The sequence below is a fragment of the Rattus norvegicus genome, chromosome 1 (assembly GCF_021556685.1).
Source record: "Rattus norvegicus strain SHRSP/BbbUtx chromosome 1, alternate assembly SHRSP_T2T, whole genome shotgun sequence".
NCBI classification, from domain to species: Eukaryota; Metazoa; Chordata; class Mammalia; order Rodentia; family Muridae; genus Rattus; species Rattus norvegicus.
This window is the reverse complement of record NC_141534.1, coordinates 182,772,558-182,793,138: the sequence shown is the minus strand read 5'-3', so window position 1 is coordinate 182,793,138 and position 20,581 is coordinate 182,772,558. Positions and strand designations below refer to the sequence as shown.

General features: G+C 39.0%; 2 protein-coding genes across 74 annotated transcripts in view; one reads left to right on the top strand and one right to left on the bottom strand.

The window, feature by feature from the left end:
- Sox6 (SRY-box transcription factor 6) overlaps positions 1 to 20,581 on the top strand; it is a 608,765-nt gene that overhangs the window by 462,961 nt on the left and 125,223 nt on the right.
- The window catches only part of LOC147996940 (uncharacterized), a 74,340-nt gene that overhangs the window by 10,384 nt on the left and 43,375 nt on the right, over positions 1 to 20,581 (bottom strand). For 6 of the 28 annotated variants that reach the window (XR_015652374.1, XR_015652378.1, XR_015652381.1 and 3 more), the window contains 4 exons: positions 18,927 to 19,068; positions 16,930 to 17,116; positions 14,449 to 14,563; positions 12,348 to 12,835 (listed from right to left, as the gene is read on the bottom strand). The gene's annotated coding sequence lies outside the window, so the exon portion shown is untranslated. Of the gene's footprint in view, positions 1 to 871; positions 946 to 3,704; positions 3,877 to 11,030; positions 12,839 to 14,448; positions 14,564 to 16,929; positions 17,117 to 18,926; positions 19,069 to 20,581 lie in introns of those variants that run through there. The other 22 variants (XR_015652385.1, XR_015652387.1, XR_015652388.1 and 19 more) reach the window with 13 other exon arrangements.

Sequence of the window (20,581 nt, the reverse complement as noted above, 5' to 3'; positions counted from 1 at the left end):
GAAAGAGAGGCATTAATATTTTTTAGCGTGTGTGGGTGCAGCGGCAGCAGAGGGGCCCGTGTTTTCTTACGGCTCAGATGGCAAAGCTAAGCATTCAGCCTACGGCAGGAAAAAGTGCCTTTTTTGTTTTCTGACTGCAGAGTCCAGGCATTCCCAGGGGAACACAATGAATGGCCCATTTTGTCTAACGCGGTTTCATAGACATAGATCTCTTGTTTTTCATCATTATTCTTGCCCGTCATTGGGTGTGCACATGACATTTGAGCGTGTTTTAAAGTCTTAACACACTCATGTGCCTGCAATAAAGTTACTCATAACAATCCCGCTTTCTCCAGACAACAGAGCGGGGTCTGTTATTTTCATAAGTCATGGCAGCTGGGAGGCAATTGCATAGACAACAGCTTAATCTAGCTGGAAAATGCAGGAAAAGGACGGCACACACAAAATTTCCTCCCATGTTATTCTAACGTGGAAGAATAAAAAAAATTATCCATGGGTGGTCTAGCTCGGTAACTGATTGGCAGACATACTTTGGATTTTTTAGAATGGTAAATGTAAGGCATTACTTTCCCTGTATTTGCTAATTGGCTAGCGAGCAGGATCAGAATGTGATACTCAGGTTGGTCTTAGTGGTCATGTGCTACTCTGAGCTGCTGAGAAGCAGTGTGTTTGTATGAAAAGACATTGAGTGAGGCAGTTCTAACTCAATGGCGAGCCCTTTTCGAGAGGTTCATGGAAGGCTCACTGGAGGCTCATAGCAATTCACAGCTTCGTCAGGCTGTGCTTCTGGTGTGCAGTCAATAGTAGGCCCAAACTCACAGCGAATAACGGGTTGGGGAAGAGGAGAGAAGCTGAAAAATTGAAATCTAACCTCAAACTGCCCGGTGCAGCATGCAGGCTGTGCCCTCAAGGATGCTGGAGCACTATTAGTCACATGCATTTCGCCTGGAAGATAGGACAAAAGACCTGTGAGTAGAGTGGAGAGGGGAGCTTCCCCTTTCTCTTCCACTGTGACTGAGAGAGAAGGGATTGCACAGAACCCTGGGAAGGAAAAGACTTAGGAAGCAAGATTTGCCCTGCTGTGCTTAACCATATCAAACTCTGCCGGCTTTTTCCTTTCGAGGAAATATGCTGTGACAGAACTTCTTGTAGGCTCTTTAAAGATACACAGGTGACACAAAGCATTCAGTCTCTAAGACATAATGGCTTTGCTGGTAGTTTTACTGGAAAAGATGAAGCTGTCCAGGCTGGAACCAACTCAACCCTCCCTAGGATCTTGTGTCTGAGTAAGAATAATCTGGTTCATTTCCAGCCTTAGTAGGGAAATATTAACCCTCATGAGGGCACTTCTACAGGAGGCCTTATGGAGAAATCCAAACCACAGGCAGCTGGGGCATGAGCTAGGCCTCACTGTCTCCTCCCTTATGCGCCAATGAGCATGGAGACACCTTAAAGATTCAGTTTTCAAAGCCTCTACTTAGCATTTTTTAAATTGTGTTTCCTTGCTCCATTATTATACTTTACTTAACACACTCTTTACTTACCTTTGGCAGAGTGCAACACTAGAGGGCCTGGAGCAAAGCCCTTGTGTGTCAAAAGCCAAGACAGAAGCCAATCCTCTGCTGACCTCTCATGTTGCCACACCCCAAACCCAGAACAGAGCCATTAACGGCAGGCCTTTACGGTAGCTTACCATCGAAGTTTGACTAGGGATCTGTAGTTGTCATTTGTGGTTCAATTGACCACCAATCCATTTTCTTTATGTGAATTTTCTTTAATTTTAATAAATATGCACCAGCATGAATTTTAACTTTTGCCACCAGGCAGGTGAGAACTAAGGTAACTCAATGACTGTGACGGTCAAGGGTTGAGCTGATTTCTCTCGGAGAGAAGCTGTGTTTACTCTGCAGTTGCAGTTGGCACCCAGTGACGTGAAGGGGGTGGGTTGGCATAGCAGTTTGTAATTAATAGGAAATAGGACCTACAAGGGAAGCTAGAAAAACAAAAAGCACTTTTTACTTCTTATTCTCCTTCCTTTTTTACGTAGATTAGAATGTTAGGTAGGACCCATGGAGAAAAGGAACTGGGCTATAAGCAGCCCTGTAAGGCAACTGCTCATCAAACTGATGGTGAGACATAGGGCCCATGAATAAAGACTGCTGAATTTAGGAGCAACCCAAGGATGAGGATATATGCTCATAACATAGAAGAGATACACAAAACATGTGCATATATATATATATTTAATTTTTAATATACATTCACACATACACATAAAAACACTGTTGCTGTGCTCCTAAAATTCTTTAGGCACTTCCTCACTTACTGAAATACTCATTATTTTCCCTTTTCCAAAAAGATATATACGATATATATTATATATAAAATATATATTATATATGTGTATGTGTATGTATGTGTATAAGAATATAGATATTCATACATACTGGTTGATGTAATGATTTTTAGACCTTTCACTATTTTACAAAAAGAGTTCCAAGTATGGGATGGAGCAAGATAAGAATAAATTCAGGGGCTAGAATAGAATTCAAAATGCAAATATAATTTCATGATATTGCTTATTAAAACTATAATAATATGGAGACATCTACTTATACATAAATAGTTATTAGTACATGTGTGTATGTATAATATATGTGTAAGAATATTTCTCAGTTCTGTGAATGAAATGTTAGAATAATGCTCCAAATAAAGCAGTGGTTCTCACCTTCCTAATGCTGCGATATTTAATACAGTTCCTCATGTTGTGGTGACCTCCAGCCATAAAATTATTCTTTTTGCTACTTCATAGTTCTAATTTTGCTACTGTTATGAATTGTGATATAAATATCTGTGTTTTCCAATGCTCTTAGATGATGCCTATGAAGTGGTCATTAGATCCAAATCTAATGACAGGTTAAGAACCTCTGGAAAAAGTATCCCCTAGTGGTTCTCTATACACCGCAGCCACATCATATCCTCATACCTTCTCCTGAGTCTTTTTGGGAAAGGGAAAATAATGAGTATTTCAGTAAGTGAGGAGGTACCTAAGGAATTTTAGGAGCACAGCAACAGTGTTTTTATGTGTATGTGTGAATGTATATTCAAAATTAAAAAAAAATAGGTAGAGATAATATTCTCCCTGTCGTAGAGTGCCAATTATATAATGTGTAAGAACTTAGGGAAGCTGCTTGGCAACCAACTTAGCTAGTCATGGGAGTACAGGACAGTAATGTAAGGGGTGCCGAAGCTGCCAGAGGGCTTGGCTATGGAAGGGTGCCCACCTCGTCTGAAAGCATTGGCCCATATAACACACAGGGAGGCCGAAGGGAAAGTTCATCAGTATAGCAGAGAAGCCTGGCCAATGCTACACTGCGCAGGCAGTGAGGGGATGAACTAGAGTGCCCCAGCGACTGATGGGCTTGGGTGAGCACAACAGGGCAGCCTCTTCTTTTAGATGACTGACAAAACATACAATCCAAATTTAACCATAAAGAATAACCCCATGAAAAGTCAAGCAACTTAGGGACAGTCTACAAAATAGCTGGCTTGGAGTTCTCTACGTTGCTATGGTCGTAAGGTAAAGAAGAACCTGGGTCACTTCCACTTCACAGGAGATGGAGACGTAATGCAGGCTGGGGTGATGCTTCAGGACTATCCCTGTCAGAGGCTCAGCATCAGAATTACTTGGATTTAAATCTTACCTTTGTCAATCTAGTGGCTCTGTCCTTTATACACTTCTAAGGTTGATGGAGTGCATCCCACTGTCCTGTGGCTTGGTGGAGGTAAAGCGTAAAGGTTACATGCGTATCTTGGAGAGCCTGTGGACATCTAGTTAATGTCTCACTTCTTGAGCTTTGTTCTTCCTAGACATTGCTGTGAGTGTGGAGACATGGTGAAGATTGTTTAAATCCCATCCACATATGTGGTGCAGGCATTAATGTGGCGCTCTACACAGTATGCAGTGCTTCATGGTAGTTCATTGTCTTACAATCTCCTCATCTATTTGATTTTACCTTGTTTTCTCAAGGTAGGCAGAAATATAATTTTCTCATTTATTTCTAAGGAAGTCAAGATTTTCTGGTTCAAATCTAAGATGGTAGGAGCAGGCAGGGGGGTAGCATAGATTTTGCAGATGGGAACATTGGTCTCTTTCCAGGCATTGCTCTTTGTTCTTTGTCAGAGCCACATGATAAAGGATTGATTAACATTATAGAAATTTTACTTTTGATTAATATGGCAGGAGAATTATTTTTATCTTCCAAGATATATACTTTCCAGTATTTCTGAGTATTTTTATCTTCCAAAACACATGCTTTTCAATATTTGCAAGTTTTTCATAGGCAGTGGGAGGCGACAGCACAGAAACAGTGACTCTGAACACATGGTTATAACCACAGAAAAGCCATCACGATCACTGGTATGTGGCATGGTCCATTTACAAGCTGTGACAGGCACAGGACACCTCCTCTCTGTGGAGTCTCCAAGGTCTTAGCACCCTCTGCTTTCCCCTACTTTCTCCTTTCCTCCTAGCCTTACTCCTACACTGTAGCCTTGGGCTCCAGCCTTGATGCATATGGCACACTAAGTTAAGAGTATGATTCTAGAGCCTGAATTCAAATCCTTAGCCCTCTACCTGTGAGCTGTCTGACCCTGAGGGGAACTACTGAACTTTCAATGCTCATCAGTAGAGTAAAGGGAATGGCAGTACCTACCGCATCTACATGTTTTGAGAATTACACGTGTTAGTTCATATGAAGCCCATAGAAAAGCACCTGACATGTTGCAGATGCTGGGTTGGTGTGGCTTTCATTAGTATTATTACATTATTGCTATTATCATCACCCATGTGATTACCATAGTGGCTTAAAGCAGGGTAATGACACCATAATATCATTATAATGTCATAAGATTCAGATTAGCATCTGTCATTACGTCTTCAGTCTGCCCCTCTTACTTTTGTGTCTGATAAAGTAATTTAGAACTTCTACTGCTAACCCTCTGTAGACAATTCAGTGAAAACCTTGGTCTTTGTTTTGTGAAACCCTCCTCTAAATACTTTAATAGGAAACCTTTAAAGGGTGGTGGGATAGATGCTTTGGGATTCTTTGGGATCTGATCTGCTGCTCTTTAAAACATGCTTCTGTGATTCTCAAGTCACATACAGCTGCCACCCTACTGTAGAACACACACAAATACACTCACACATACACACATATATACATGCACACACATACACAAAACGAGTAGCTACATATACACCCACAAACACAGATCCAGATACACACACACACACACACACACACACACACACACACACACACCATTATTTTGCAAATCTTTTTTCCCAGTTTGTGACTAGTGTTTTCAGTTGTGTATTTTCAAGTTTCATTGAATTTTGTTTGATTGAATGAAGTATTATGTCAAGTTTAAAGTTCATAATTTGGTTGGTGTGCAATTTACTTTCTATCTTCATTAAGTACACAGATTTTAATTATTTGTCTAATACAATGTCACAAAGCCTTTTCCTATATTTTTATCTAGAAGTTTTTCTAACTTTAACTTTTATGTAAGATACTGATCCATTTGAATTAGACTTTGTGTATAATGTAAAATGAATAGGTCATCTTACTTTTTCCTGCTGGCATCTATTTCTAACAAAATCTCACTAAAAAAAAAAACACTACCCTTTCTTCTTTAAATTGCCTTGGCATCACTGCTCAATGGTGTTTTAATCTACTTACTACATACTGTCTTTCATTTATATGCCAATTATTTGTATCTATCATCTCTATTACCTAGTCTATCATTTACTTATATATCATCATCTATCTACCTGTCTATCCATCTGTGTTCTACCTACATAACCTACATATCTATGTATGTATATACCTATGTGTGTATATGTATGTATGTTTGTATGTATGTATCTATCTTCTATCTATATCATCTATGAATCTATGTCTGTCTGTACATTTGTATGTATTATACATATATGCATCAATCAATCTATCAATATATCTATCTATCAATCTATCATCCATCTATCTGTCTGACTATCTATCTATCTATCTATCTATCTATCTATCTATCTATCTATCTATCTATCTGTTTTTCAGTACTGAGATTGATCACAGGACCAAGGAAGCATGCTAGGCAAACACTCTACTGTTGAGCTTTATGCTTACCCACAGCTGAATTTTTATTTATATTGTATTTGATGAGTCAATATGAAGAGAATTGCTATGTTTTTTTTTTTGGTTCTTTTTTTCGGAGCTGGGGACCGAACCCAGGGCCTTGCGCTTCCTAGGTAAGCGCTCTACCACTGAGCTAAATCCCCAGCCCTGAGAATTGCTATCTTAACAATATAACTCTTCTATTCCATGAATGTATTAGTTTCTTTCTTGCTGTGGTGTTTTAGGTCTTTCCTTTATAATTTTCTATTTTTATGCGCTTGATATAGTGAAATGACTACAGCATCTTCATTACTTGGCATAAGTATTTCTTTTGGGTGGTAAAAATGCCAGAACTCTCCACCCTTGGCCAGGGTTGAATAACAGCACAGTCTTGTTTGCTTGGTTCTCAGGCTGTGAACTGTGTTTTCATGTTATGTATTCTATCAGCATGGAAGTATTCTTGTAGTTTTTGGTTAAAGTTTCTCACTCCTTTTTATTCCATATATGGAATTTTCAAAAAAATTTTTTAGTTGTTCATTGTCAATATATAGAAAAGAAACTGATCTTCTTTTGTTTAACCCTGTATGTTGACTGTTAATTCTTTGCTTGTTAGTTCTTCACTTTTTATAATATTTTGATTCCTTCAGATTTTCCATGGTCATGATCGAGTTTTCCACAGATTTTTCACACCGTGTCAATTTTATTTTCAGCAACTGCTCATTTATCAAATAATCTCGATTACTGTGGGGAACTTCCCTTCCAGTTCAGTTTTTTGAAAGTTTTATTTTTTAAAACCATAAATATATTTGAATTAAAAGTTCTTCTCTATTATTAACATAATCATTGTTTTAGTTTTATTATAATAAATTACATTGATTGGTTTTCAAATGCTAAGCCAACCTTCCAGTCTCCAAACAGCCCCTACTTTGGTATGATATGATGTTCTTTTTATATATTATATTCTACTTAGCTGTTAATGTGTAGGCTTTTAAAAATTAATTTCAAGAGCACACACACACAATTTATATTTTATTGAACAGTTTTTGGAAAGCTGTGTATATTGTGGGGAATTTGAAGGTCAAAGTTATCATTCTGCTCTCAGAATTAATGGTTTCATGTATTTTTGTAAAATGATAATGCATGACTAACTTGAATATATGTCATAGACATGAAGATTGGTGGGGCGGGTGAAAGGAAGGAAGGTAATTCCCAGTGTAGCCTGGTAGTCATGTTGGCAAATTTCTTTTTAGACAGAGTGAGGTTTGTCCTCATTCTCTTCCCATGTGTGGACTTGTGCTAAAGAAGTCAGAGAAAAGTTTGGAGATGAAAAGGGGGGGCCTGTTTTTAGGTTCTACGTTAAAAGACAAAAAGAAACTGTAAGTAGAAATTAAAATCCATGAGATTGGATTTCAGCAGATTTAATATCATGTATGTTGTTTACATGGTAATGCCACAAACAAGTCAAAGCATCCCCACTTCTGGTCTTTGTCATATGTGGCCACTGTTACCATGAAAGCAGGTGGGGGCAAACATGGTTCTAAAAAAATCACAGGGGGGCTAACTTGTCTGTGAGAGAATCACTGGATTATGATTCTTTTTCATCCCTAAAAATCGCATTTTCTAATGTTTTGAGTAGCGATGGAAACAGACGTGGCAGTCAGTTTGGGTTTTGACCTCAGATTTTGAGACCTTGACATACAAGGTCTCTGGGTCTCATCGTGTCTATGTTTAAGATGACTATACTGAAAAATGTTTTTCTAAAAACACTTCTAGCTTTCTAAGACTGTATGACTCTAGTGATCATTTTTGTATTGTATGTATGGATACTATGCACGTCAGCCTGGCAAGGAACTTACTGAAGTAAGATAATTAATTACCATTACATATTTTATGCGGGTGTATTCCACATCTTTAATAATGGAAAATGAAAACCAATGCCCACATAGTGAAAGCCATTTCTAATTTTAATGGTAGATACAAATTCTTTCTTGCACATGTGTTGAAATGCTAGCATTGTGTTTGCTGTTCTGAACATGCAAGACAAGAGTCTTCAGACTTCTGTATGTTTTATATGCTATGGTTTTCCTTTATTATTATTTATAGACCGTTGTACGAAAGCTTCAAGGAATACAGGACATTAGCACACCACACCTTTAACTAGCTGTGGCATAATGCATGATTTGAATCCCCAATATTTTCTAGCATTGAGGTTTGTTTATTAAAAACACCCCATGCTGTGACTGAATCAGTCTAATGGAAGCCAAGTTTGAACTTGAGCATTCAAATGTCTGCCCATCTATCTTGAGCATATATCATACGTAATGATGCGGGGTCTAGACATCTTTCTGGGTTTGTTTATGTCTGTTATGGATTCCCCTCATTATCCATACTGTTTGAGGGAGACCCCATGGATTCAGCGAGTTTATTGCATACCTACTGTATTTTAAGACGAACTCAGGTTTTCAAGCATTTTAACTTGGAAGATTCTTCTCCACTCTCCTGTTTTATGGTGATGATTAAGGCAAATAGAGTATGATTTTAAAGAGTAATGAAATGTTAGAGTGTGAGGCCCTTGACTGCTTTCGGGTACAGCTCTATAATCCTTTTGTCTATTATACCAGGCTTCCTAATTCTTCAGGCAAGTTTGAATTATAGCATCTGTTTTCCTATTTTTAAAAATTAAATTACATACCATCTGCTGTCTGGTCACACTGATTATCACTCTTTGGACACACGTGTATGTATATGTAAAGTTTTAACTGGAGCTAATGTCACAGTTTGTAATCATATTCTGAGTACTAGATAGAGCTGAGTAAGTAGATGTCATGTATAAAGTGTAAATATGAAGAAGAGACTTTAAGTTAGGAAAACAAAATTATTTTCCATTGCTAGTTGAGATTTGCTATTATTCTAGTTACTCGTCATTTTCAGTACAGAGCAGTGAGGTCATAATGAGAAGAGGGCAGCATCCTTTCCGTCCTGCTCTTAAGATTCTCCTCTATCATTTTTCACAGTTACGTATCCCTTTGCATGACTATTTAACTCAAAGGAAATGCTATTTGTAGCCTTTGTACGTTACAAAGTCATCTTTTTCATTAAATGGAATAAAGAAATCAAATAAGATGATCAGAATCTGTAATAAACATTTGTCAACAGCACTTGTCATTATGGGTATTTTTGGAGGAGGTGCCACAGCGCTTGCTGTAAATATTCATCGTGTTCTTGAGTTTAAAGATGTTTGGATCCAGGATTTCAAGAAACTCAGAAACTGAAAGCAGAAACGTAATCGAGCCGCCCACTTAAAAGAGAAACCTGAATCAACGCTTTTCAGGGGAAACCGTGCCTTCCGTGTAAAAGGCTAGTGTAGCAAGGAGTCTCTATTCTTGATTTCTTTAGACAGCGAGAGCCTTGTGCCTTGTCTAGTTCCTGCGTTTTAAGAGCTTGTTCTGTGTAGCAGAAATAATACAATAAATGGGTTTAACCACATTTGTCTCAGCTAGACAGTCTGCTTTGTCAGAGAGTGCTGGTACAACATAAACAAATTACGTGTTTGCAGGGCTTTCCAATGAAAGCCCATCTCACAGAGCTGAGACTGCGGCAGCAGCTGTAGATTTAATCTACCTGTCAGTTAAAACAGGCATTTCCTGAGCCAGATAAGGACTGGATGTAGAGAAGGGAAGTAGTCACAGCTGGACAAAGACCTATTGTTATTGGCTGATAATTTCCATGTACATTCAACCCTTGTTCTACCGTGGAAACTGCAGCCATAGTGTGGCATTGAAGGATCCAACAAGGGCTTATATTTTAAACTTAAATTAAAAAGGTTGAAGAGAATGAAAGCCAGGCTTTGTGTTACTGACTTGGGAAAATTTTTAATGTACATTTAAAAAACAATTGCCCTTGGCTTTGATCATGATTCCAAATAATTGTGGACTTGATAATAAGACTCTGGTCAGTGTATGCTCACAAATTGACAGCTAAATATTTAGGAGTTCAAGTTGTAACCAAAACCATCCAAAGCCAAAATCTTAAATCTGAGGACTGAGGCTTTTGCCGTAAGCACTGCTGCAGCTGGAGACACGGATGTACTGGGTAGTGTGTTAAATCAGTCCTGTAGTAGCGATGTGGGCGTGTCTGTGTGTGCTCCTGGATTCCTGTTTGCAACCAAAAGCATGATTTGCCTTTAGTTACTGGAGAAGTAGTGGGCAAAAACAGTAAACAAGAGAAAAATAACCACCTACGTATACACCTTTGCTTTCTTTCTCCCGCTCTTTTGTTGAAGGAGCAATAGCAGAGCAGGTTCTCTCTGTCTCACTTTTGTACCCATAGAAATTTATATGACGTAAAACGACTTGTGTAACCTGATAGGCTTGATTTGGAAATGACAAACACCACTTCTACACCAGTAGTAGCTAATGCTGGGGCACTGATAGATCAGCCCTTGTATTTATCCTGGCTTGTTTAGTAATCTAAATACCCAACTTAAGAGTCACCTGGAATTTCAATTTAAAGTAATTCCCCCAAATGAACATATGGATCTCAAAGCATAAGTACCTGAGTTTAGCTCCCCAGCATTTTCCTAAAAAGCCAGGTATTGTACATGCATGTCACCCTAGCTCAGGAGCTGGGGACTTGTGTGCAGAGTTTGGTGGATCTGTGTGTGCTAGACAATCTTGCCAAATTAGTGATCTCCAGGTTTTGTCAGAGAACTGTCTCAAAAAATAACATGAAGAGTGGTACAGGAAGACACATGATGTTTGATTTCTGACTTCTACCTGCATGTACATAAACTCTCACAGATGTGTACATACACACGAACATACCTATCTACATGAAAGAAAAATGAAAATATATGTATGAAAATTTTTTGTATTTTTTTGTTGAAAACTTTTTTCATATGGTATTTTCTGATTACAACTTTCCCTCTACCAACTCCATGCAGACCTCTCCAACTCCTGTGTTACCACAAAACAAACGAACCAAAGGAGCCCAGGCAAAGCACGAGAAGCACACATAGACACAGAGATGCATGTTTCTCACATACATCTTTTCATGTATTAAAGTTTTAAAGTTTTAAAGTTTTCATAGCAGTTTCACTTTTCAAGGAGTTTTTTGTGACTGTGACTTTCACACACTGTTTCAAGGCAGGTTGAGCTTCGGGGTCTCCTTTTGCTGAAGCAAAGAACAGAATGGCGGCAGTCAAGCCAAACTGCAGCCATATATGTCGCTCCCTTCGAGAAGGCATCTTTGCTTTCTCCTCTTCTTTTCCTTAGTGCTCCTGCTGCACTTAGCCATCTAGTCCCTTAGCATCTCATGATGAGGACAAACATGCCCAGCAAGGCTCTCTAAATGGTCCAGAAGTTTAGAGACCACCTATATGTGCATATTTTTAAATCTGTGATGGGCATTCCTTACTTAAGTTTCCATCAAGAATTATCATCAAAGGAATACAGCATTGTGTTTAAGTAAAAAACCAATGCATCAAAACAAAGAATGAAGGAAATCTTAAAATCCATCTGTCTGTCTCTCCTTCTCTTCCTCACCCTCTTTCTTCCTTTCTCTCTCGCTCTTTCTCTCCTCTTTCTCTCCGTTTCCTTCTTTCTCTCTCTCCTCTTTCTCTCCCCCTCTCTTTCTCACCCCCTCACCATTTTCTTTTCTAGAAATGAAGTCTTTTGTGTAGCCCTGACTGCCTTAGAACTTGCTGTGTAAACTGGGTTGGCCTTAGACTTGTAGGCTATCCTGTTTCTGCCTCAGAACTACTAGAATTATAGACGTGCGCCACACTTAGCTCGTTTTGTTCTTTTTTTCTTCTTTAGACAGAGCCTTATTATGCACAAGCCTTGTCCTGTGGCAATCCTCATACCCCTTTCTCCCAAGCACCTTCATATGTTTTCACCCCATCCAGACAAGTTCTTAGTAAGAGGTTTTGGCTCAAATAATCATGCTAGCATGTCAACAGTTTCAGTTGCCAATGTGAGTTCTGTTCTTCCTTTACCTAGTGGATCACCAGCATCTTTCCATTGGCTTCTGTTTCTTTAGTTGTGATTCTACTGTTGAGTTACTGATTGCATTGAGTTAGTACTAATCTGCACAAAACAACACTATTGGCTGGTCATTTTACCGGCAGGGTGGCACAAGGGGTGAATGACTGACTGTCATGTCTGATTTTATACTATAGAGCCTATTTTTATTTAGCAAATACGACATTACCCTTATTACCAAAAAAAAAAGTAAAGTTTTATTCAACCAATATTTGAGCCAGTTTGCATCTATTAAATTCTGTCATTGGGATCTTTATTATTAAAATTTTCCAATAAAAAGGTTGTAGTTATCTTTAAGTGTTTTGAATATTTATTTTCTACAAAGAATTTAAATTAAGAATTGTATTTAGTTTCTGTTAGTAACTTTTTCCATTGCCTAAAATTGTGGTAAGGGACATACATGGTAGGTAGAGATCCTTCCTGTGGCACAGCAGGCTCCATCCAGTTTGGAGGATCTGCTCACCTCAGCTTCAGCATGAAGGAGAAGTTGGGTTCAAAGGGGTGGACCTTCATCTCCACGATGCTTCTTACAAGATCACCATAGGAGATCATGGCTCACACCAGCATCACGTTCTCTCTTCTTTACTTCCTTGCAGCCTATTATCTGCCACATGTTTTCTGCTTGAACAGAGAAGATATACAAGAGTGAAATAGGTCCACATCACCCCTGGTTGTGGACAACTGAGGCAGTCTCTAAATGGGTCTCCATTTTAATTTTGCACTGTGATAAACTCAATTAGATCTCAAGCCACTACTCTCTCTTCAAGCCCTCCCAGGGACTGTGCCTCACAGTGGGACAAAAGCCAACTTTCTTCCTGAGCTCTTCACTACCCTAGAGGATCCAATGTACCTACAACTTTCTATCCTCTCCTTTTCCCTCTCTGCTAACTGTATTCTGGCTTCACTGCCTCTCCCTGACATTACTGTGCCTTAGTGCCTTTGTATCTAAAGCCCAGAGTCACTGCTCAGCATCATTCCACACCATCTTCCTGCTGGCCCAGTGACTGACTTGTTCATCAAGCTTGGGCAGCAGATATAGGATTATTTGTATGAGTTTATATATGTTGTTTGAGAATGCATATGTGTGAGTGTGCGTCCTTTGTGTGCGTGCATGTATGTGTTTATGATGTGTGTATGTATGGTATATGAGAGTATGTTGTCTGCATGTTTTATGTATGTGGTATGTATATGAATGAGCATGTGCATGTTGTATGTGTGAGTGAGCATGTGTGTGTTGTGTGTGTGATGTATGATAGCATATTGTATGTATGTATGCATGTATGTATATATATGCAATATGTGTGTGAATATGTTTATGTTGTGTGTAGATGTGTGTGTGTGTGGTGTATAAAAGAATGTTGTGTGACTTTTCAAGTATGCATGGTGTATGGGTCCTGTGTCCACTGTGTGTGAATGTATGGGATATATATCTATACAGTGTGTTTTTAAGTTTGAGATATATATATATATATATATATATATACACATATATATATATATTGTATTGTCTGAGTATGCTTTGTATGTATATGCTGCATATTTCTGTGTGTTGTGAATATATGCATATATGTGTCATACATGCTAAAAGTACAGTAGGAGTTGTACATAATGCTCCAGGATGACATTATAGTGAATGGGTTTTTTTTTGTTCTAAGCTCAGTGTGTATAGTAGATGACAAACTTGAAGGCCACTAGGCTTGTGGTGATGGTTACTGTTTATGCCTGTCCTTAGTACCCACTCTCTGACTGTCACCCACTTGCCCTCCAACCACACACAGTATGCAGAGTGGCCTCACACTGATATCTTCTAAGACTGTCTACATGTCAGCCATTGACAACATGTAAATCTAATGTTCTTTTTACATCCTGCACAGTGTCTTCCCCAGGCTTTCTTGAGAAGAAACAGTTTTTGTTCTTTGAGTTAGTTGAAGCTTAAATTTTCTTCTTGAGTACGTATTTTATAGCCAGGCCAAGATGGCATAACAAATGTTTTTAAATCATTACTTTAGAATATTATGCTTCTGGTTCTGTTGAAAACACTTTATCCTTTTAGGCAAGAATGATGCACTTGGTGAAGGCTCTTAGCATCATCTACGGATTATAGTAAAGAGGAATTTCAACTGATTAAATTAGAGAAAAATCTTGATAAACAAATTAAATCAATTTTAATTGTTTCTTACTAAATAGCAAACCTGGAAGTTAGATTCTGGCATAGCCAAACACAAGCGTACCAGAGTGAGTTGTGTCTGAAGTTTCTCCTCTTCTTACCATCCTCTGAGGCTTACAGGTGTGAAGACTTTGACTTAATCAAGCAGATAAAAGTCTGCAGCAGTGCTTTGGCCTAGCCTGTAAGTCAGATACATCTGTCACAATTTCTTGAGCACATAGTCAGTGCAAGGCCTCTCACTGAGCCCGGTGAACACAATGCTCCTGCATTTAAGGTGCTTGAACAGAACTTTAACAAGACCTTCAGTTCCAAATATAAACCTGCATTTCTAGACGAGGAATTTAATAATTGAACTGTGGTCATTGCTAGCAGAGTATTCTTCTATAAAACCGTTCAGAAGTCAAACTCAGTTTGCCTTCATTACAGGTCAAAAGTTTATGAAAGGTTTATACCTGGATGTGGCTGCAACAGAGACTGGGGCACCACATTCTTTACAAATGGGAATGTACTTAGATGGCGTTTGTACAAAATATGAAAAAGAAATAATTTTCATCTTGGCAAAACATTCTGATCATTGTGTATTTAATGAGGTTTCCACTTAAGAACACCAATCATCAGTCTCTAAAATGCGTCCTACTTCTCCAGACAGAAGACAGGCTACACAGGACATTCATCTTCACTAGTCTTTGGAAATATCCAAAGTAATTGACTAGCTCGGTCTTCTGTGATGGCCCGGTGACCACTAACTGTGACTATTTGCATAATAGTCAACTCTTCACTTCTGTAGTGATAACTGTTTGTATCTGATTAAAATTAAGACTGTTTTAGTTCTCTTGACTTTTCCAGAAGTTGCAAAAATTGAGATTTGCTGTTCTGCTTTAACCAAACAAATGCACACATGGGGATAACAATATGCTGACTTTATGCAGATTTTACAGCACGGATCTGAATAAAATGCCCACTAATAGACCCTTGAGGAGTAATAAACACACATGAATTTTCCTTAGTCGCACTTTAAAGTGATTTTAACATACTACTAGACCTTAACAATAATATTTAATTGACAAGATTATGCATTTGTATGGATTGAAAAGGTGGTAGATATCTAATTCCAAATGAATCATAAATTTTACTTTTGCATAACATGTTTTATTAATTTCTTTATGGCCAGGATATTCTATCTCCCTCCTGGTGAGAGTTTCTTAAAACATAGTAAGGAAACTTAAGCACATTTAATTAACATTTATCATCTTTTTCAGAAAATTATCTGACTTATGTCCTCATAAATATTCTTGTCTTTTTTTTTACACTATGGAAAGATCATGGAGAAATATCTAATGGAATTTTTGCCATAATTTGATTTTTTTTTCCTTAAGCAAATTTTTTTCTTGCTTGTTGATGTTATTTCAAAGCGATCTGACAGACAGGAGGGTATGTTAGGGTATACTGAAGACTAACTAAGCAGTACTTTATAATGTAGTGAGGCCATAGACACTATATTTCTAGTGCCTAGCTACCAGCCGTGCAGTGGGAGACATAATACATGTTTTCTGAGGAGCTGGATAAGGATAGGCACTGCCTCCTCCCTCAGGAAGTAATATACCTCCCAAGAGTATCTGAGGTGGCTGTGCATCAAGCTCTTCATTTCATGGAATAAGGAATGAGGGACAAGTAAGAGACTGTAGAAAGTAAGTCTGTTAGTGACAAATCGATGTTCTTTTCTTTGAAAAGTTCCATACTCAGAACATATATAGACAAACCAGAACTAGAGTAATAATCTTCATTATTGGGATCTGGTAGGTTAATAAGATGTCAGCCCACTTAAAATGCTACTGGGGCTAGAGTACACACTATGCAGTGAGAATGAAGAGATGTTAGGAAGGACAAGTGTCCCCATCAGCCGGCTTCCTCCTTGGGGTGTATCTGGAGAAGTAGTGTAGGACCTGTGCCCACTAACCGACAACTGCTGTGCGCTTCCTCCAAAATACCCCTTCTCTTCTGAATAATCAAGGAAGAGAGCAAAGAGAGCTGGGCTAGAGGGAGTTTGAATGACTGTCTTAAGGACAATTGAGCAAATTGATTTGATTTTGCCGACTTTATTCACTCGTGGTAATGGTGTGGGGACAACAAGAAGCTGGGGACAAGCTGTGTCTCTTCTATTTCTTCTGTAAATATTTCAAATGCTTCACTATGTAGCAGTCTGATTAGTAAAGAGAAATAAGTGTTGTAGCTGCTCTCTTTGATTAACTTCTTGTTGATGTGTAATGTATAGAATAGTGTGCTGCTTAGCTTGTCGCCTTGACACCAGCTAGGGACACCTTGAGAGAGGGAAAGCCAGTGAGGAAGTGCCTCCATCAGATTGCTGTGTAGGCAAGTCTGTGGGGGCACTTTCTTGACTAATGATTGGTGGAGGAGGACGCAGCTCACTGTGGGTGATGCCAACCCTGGCAGGTGGTCATGGATGGTATGAGAAAGCAGGCTGAATAAGCTACAAGGATCAAACCAGTAAGCAGCACTCCTCCATGATCCCTGCCTCAGTTCCTACCTCCAGGTTCCTGCTTGAGTTCTTATCCTACCATCCCTCATTGAGGGACTGTGCTGGGGATGAGTAAGCCAGATGAGCCCATTCTTCCTGGTTCCTTTGTGTTACAGCACCTACCACAGCAACAGAAAGCTGGTCTTGTTCTGAGCCACTGGTCAGTCATTATACAATATTCATTATGTTCTTCTTCCTTTGTGGATAGTAATGGGGTAAATTAAAATAAATGGCACTGGTCACTCGGGGGCTTTGCATGTACCTAGAAAGACATGGCAAGTGAACTGAAGAGCTTAATAGATGAGGGCTGTGGTCAACCAAGAGGACTCTATGTGGACTTCCTAAGAAAGGACCGAGCAGAGTCACCTCGTATCACACACTTAGCAGAACATTTGCCACTGAAAAAGTTTCTATTGATGGAAGAATATACACTATCAAATAAGACCTTCTCCTTCATAATCCCTCAATTAACTGTTCAAGTATAGTTTGATATGTACTGTTGGCAGACAGGGAACTCCTGTCTGCACTATAAAGCTCTTCATATAAGTTTCTTGGTCCTTTTATTCATTCTCCTAGATGCTGCAGTTTTTACTATAGTAATAATGCATTATACAGATGACACAGCTATCCTCAGCAATGACAAGTGTGGCAGTTAGGGAAACTGACCCCTCTCTGTATGTCTGTGTGCTAGTTTTGCCTCTGTTTCTCTGTATCTGTTGTCTACCCCCAATCTTCCTCTTTCTTTCCATCATAGTGTACACACATGGAGATTTTCTTTCCAACATTTCAAAAGACTTTCTCCAATTAAACCATACCAGGAATTATTTTCTAGAAATAAATTATTTAAAAAAAAACCCTGACTTGCCCAGTCTTTAACACAAGCACAGACATTAATATGTACATGATTTTTCAATACAAATACTTATTGCATATCACTAAAAAAAAGTGGAACCATCTTCATGAAAGAGAAAATGAGGCCCCCTGAGTGTCACTCTGTTTGCATATTAGCACACAGCCAGGTCTCTGCCAAGTTGCTCTGACTGACTGCTACAGATGCTCTTTCTCAAGTATTCTGAGTCAGATCTTTAGTGCAAGTCTTCAGGGACAAACAATAGCACCTGTCCCTCACAAGCTATCAGGCGAGACATAGCCCATTCATGTATCTTTAATGAAGCTTGGGGGCAGATGGCAAGACATGGCATCGTCAGCAACTTAGCACAGGGAACACAAAGGCATGAGTCTTGACACAGCAATGCTATTTCACGAATTTGGAAGGGAGCGGACCCAAGTGTTTCACACGCATCTGCTGCTGTCTTCCTTCCTGAATGATGCGTGGAACACCCAACCAATTAAAATTTCTAGGTATACAGCCTGTATGATGGAGAATGTGTTCCTTACTCTCTCTAAAAGGGGAACTGTGTTGGTCAGAGGTTGCGGAAGTGTAGGACAGGGACAGACTTGTGTTTGGGAGTGGTTTGTTCCTTCCATTATGCACTAAGCTTGACCTGAGACTTGACCTGAGATGAGATCCCTCTTTCTCATTAACTCACTAGATACCCTGCCAATTAGTGCTTTTTTCCCAAAGCAGTAAAAACAATGACATTTTCATGCTGAGATTTATTTTGGTCACATCATGCTTTATACTCTGCATCCATGAAGTCATTTCTTTCTCTTTATCTATAGAATAATTAAAGAATATCTCAATATATACAAGGAAAGTTACAATTTCAAGAAAGAAAGATGCTATCTAAAATCTTGATATGTCCACATGACAAGACATGTGGAGACTGGTTACTCTTTGAAAGAGTGTGGGGAATTTGATTGCTTTTAGCTGTTAGTAAAATACTTAGGGAAGCTGCCTTCTTCTATATGACTCTGCTTCCTAGCATGCCACCAAGTGTGTGAGTGGGACAGAAGTCAGGATCACATTTTTCAGAACACATAGAACTTGTATATCTTCATAATGCTTCATCTGCCCTAGTCATACTGGCACTCAGAGCAGTTACCTCAGTTCACTGCCCATAGAAGAAAACACTTTGTCTGCTCGGTGGTTCTTGTGTAGTAATCAAGCCCTCTTTCCCAATCTTTATTGCTTGCTTTCCTTTGCCCATGTTCATTCAACAGTCTGTTAGTGAGCACAGGGAGAACCTGGTGGTATAGAAGGGGTAGAAGTATCAAAGGGCTTTATTAACCTTGCCAAGTTTTTAAGACAATATTTTCAACACACTGGACAGCTGTGAACAAGTTGTGGGGATATGAGTGGCAGTCCCTTTATGCTAATATAGTGTAAATTCTAGCATCTTCCCATTGAAGGACACTGGATAAAAGCTGCCTTGATCTTACTGTATTGTTACTACAAATGAGTGGAAATCTACAACTTCACCTCAAAGAACTTCATTCCTAATGCCACTTAGATCTGCTTTGCAAAACCAGGCTTAATACTTAATATATCATGGCAATTTGTAGTAGAAGCTTTAGTTCTGACAAGTACAAACTTTGATCTTGATCTGACCTTGGATCTTGGACATACTACATTTTTATTTGATGAAGTTATTTTAATGTTGCTCAGCTTTGGCTTTCTCATTGAGTGAGCAAGCATAAAATTGAATGCCTCATGGGCTTGTAAGGATTACATGAGAGAAAGTAAACACATCACCTTTTCGATGGGAGGTGTAAAGGAAATAATGGAAGATTTTGGTCACCATCATCACCACTTCTTCAACTAAAATCTCAGAAAGGAAATGTCCTGTCTGCACTCAGCCTACATCCTAACCATTGTCTACCTATCCTGGCTGTAACAGGGCACTTTCTTCACTATATCATTGATATAGTCATCATAGACGAAGGACAAAGTGCTGAGGATCCAGCTTGGTGGCAGAGCTCTTGCTTACATGCACAAAGGGGATTTGTCCCCATCACTTGGAATAAGATGCTAAAGGCAATTTTATTGCTTGGAGCTAAATGGTTATAGCTAATGAATGTGCTGTAATCAGTGATTGGAATTAGTGATAGTAAATATCAAGAGCAATAAGTTCTGGGTAACAATGAAAGAAAGGGGGAAACTATTTAAAATGACAGTGCTCCTATTATCCAAACTCTAGAACTGTCTCCAAGAATATGGTCCTGACATGCAGAATTACTGTCAGCTGGAGGCTTCAAGGTCCCTCGGCTAAAACTGACTCTCCTTTTTCTACTACTGATGTAATACTCATGTAATAATAACTGCATGGGCTTATTGGCAGTTCTGCACTCTAGGTCCAGCTGTTAGAGGCAGTGGAACCCTAGCCTTGTGTCTTATATGATTTCTGTTAGTCTGTTTCATTGTGTGTACAATTTAAAAATTGGACTAAAGTGGGGATTCTCAAGGAATGGTCCCTGGCCAGCAGTACTAGCACTTCTTGGGAGCTCCTCAGAAATGTCTATGCCCCAGCTTCATCTCCAGTACAGTTTCCAAGTTCATGAGGGTAGGGCAGAGCCTTGCCTCTTTTAAGAAACATGTGTTTGTGTGGATGCTCATCAAAGCATCACCACTCTCTGAAATGTTGGTTTGAATATTTGAATCATTGGATCTCACCTTAGAGCATCTAACTCAGAAGACATGCTATGGACCTGAAGAATTTGCTCTGTGAAAATGCTGCTGATGCTGACCTACACTTTGATA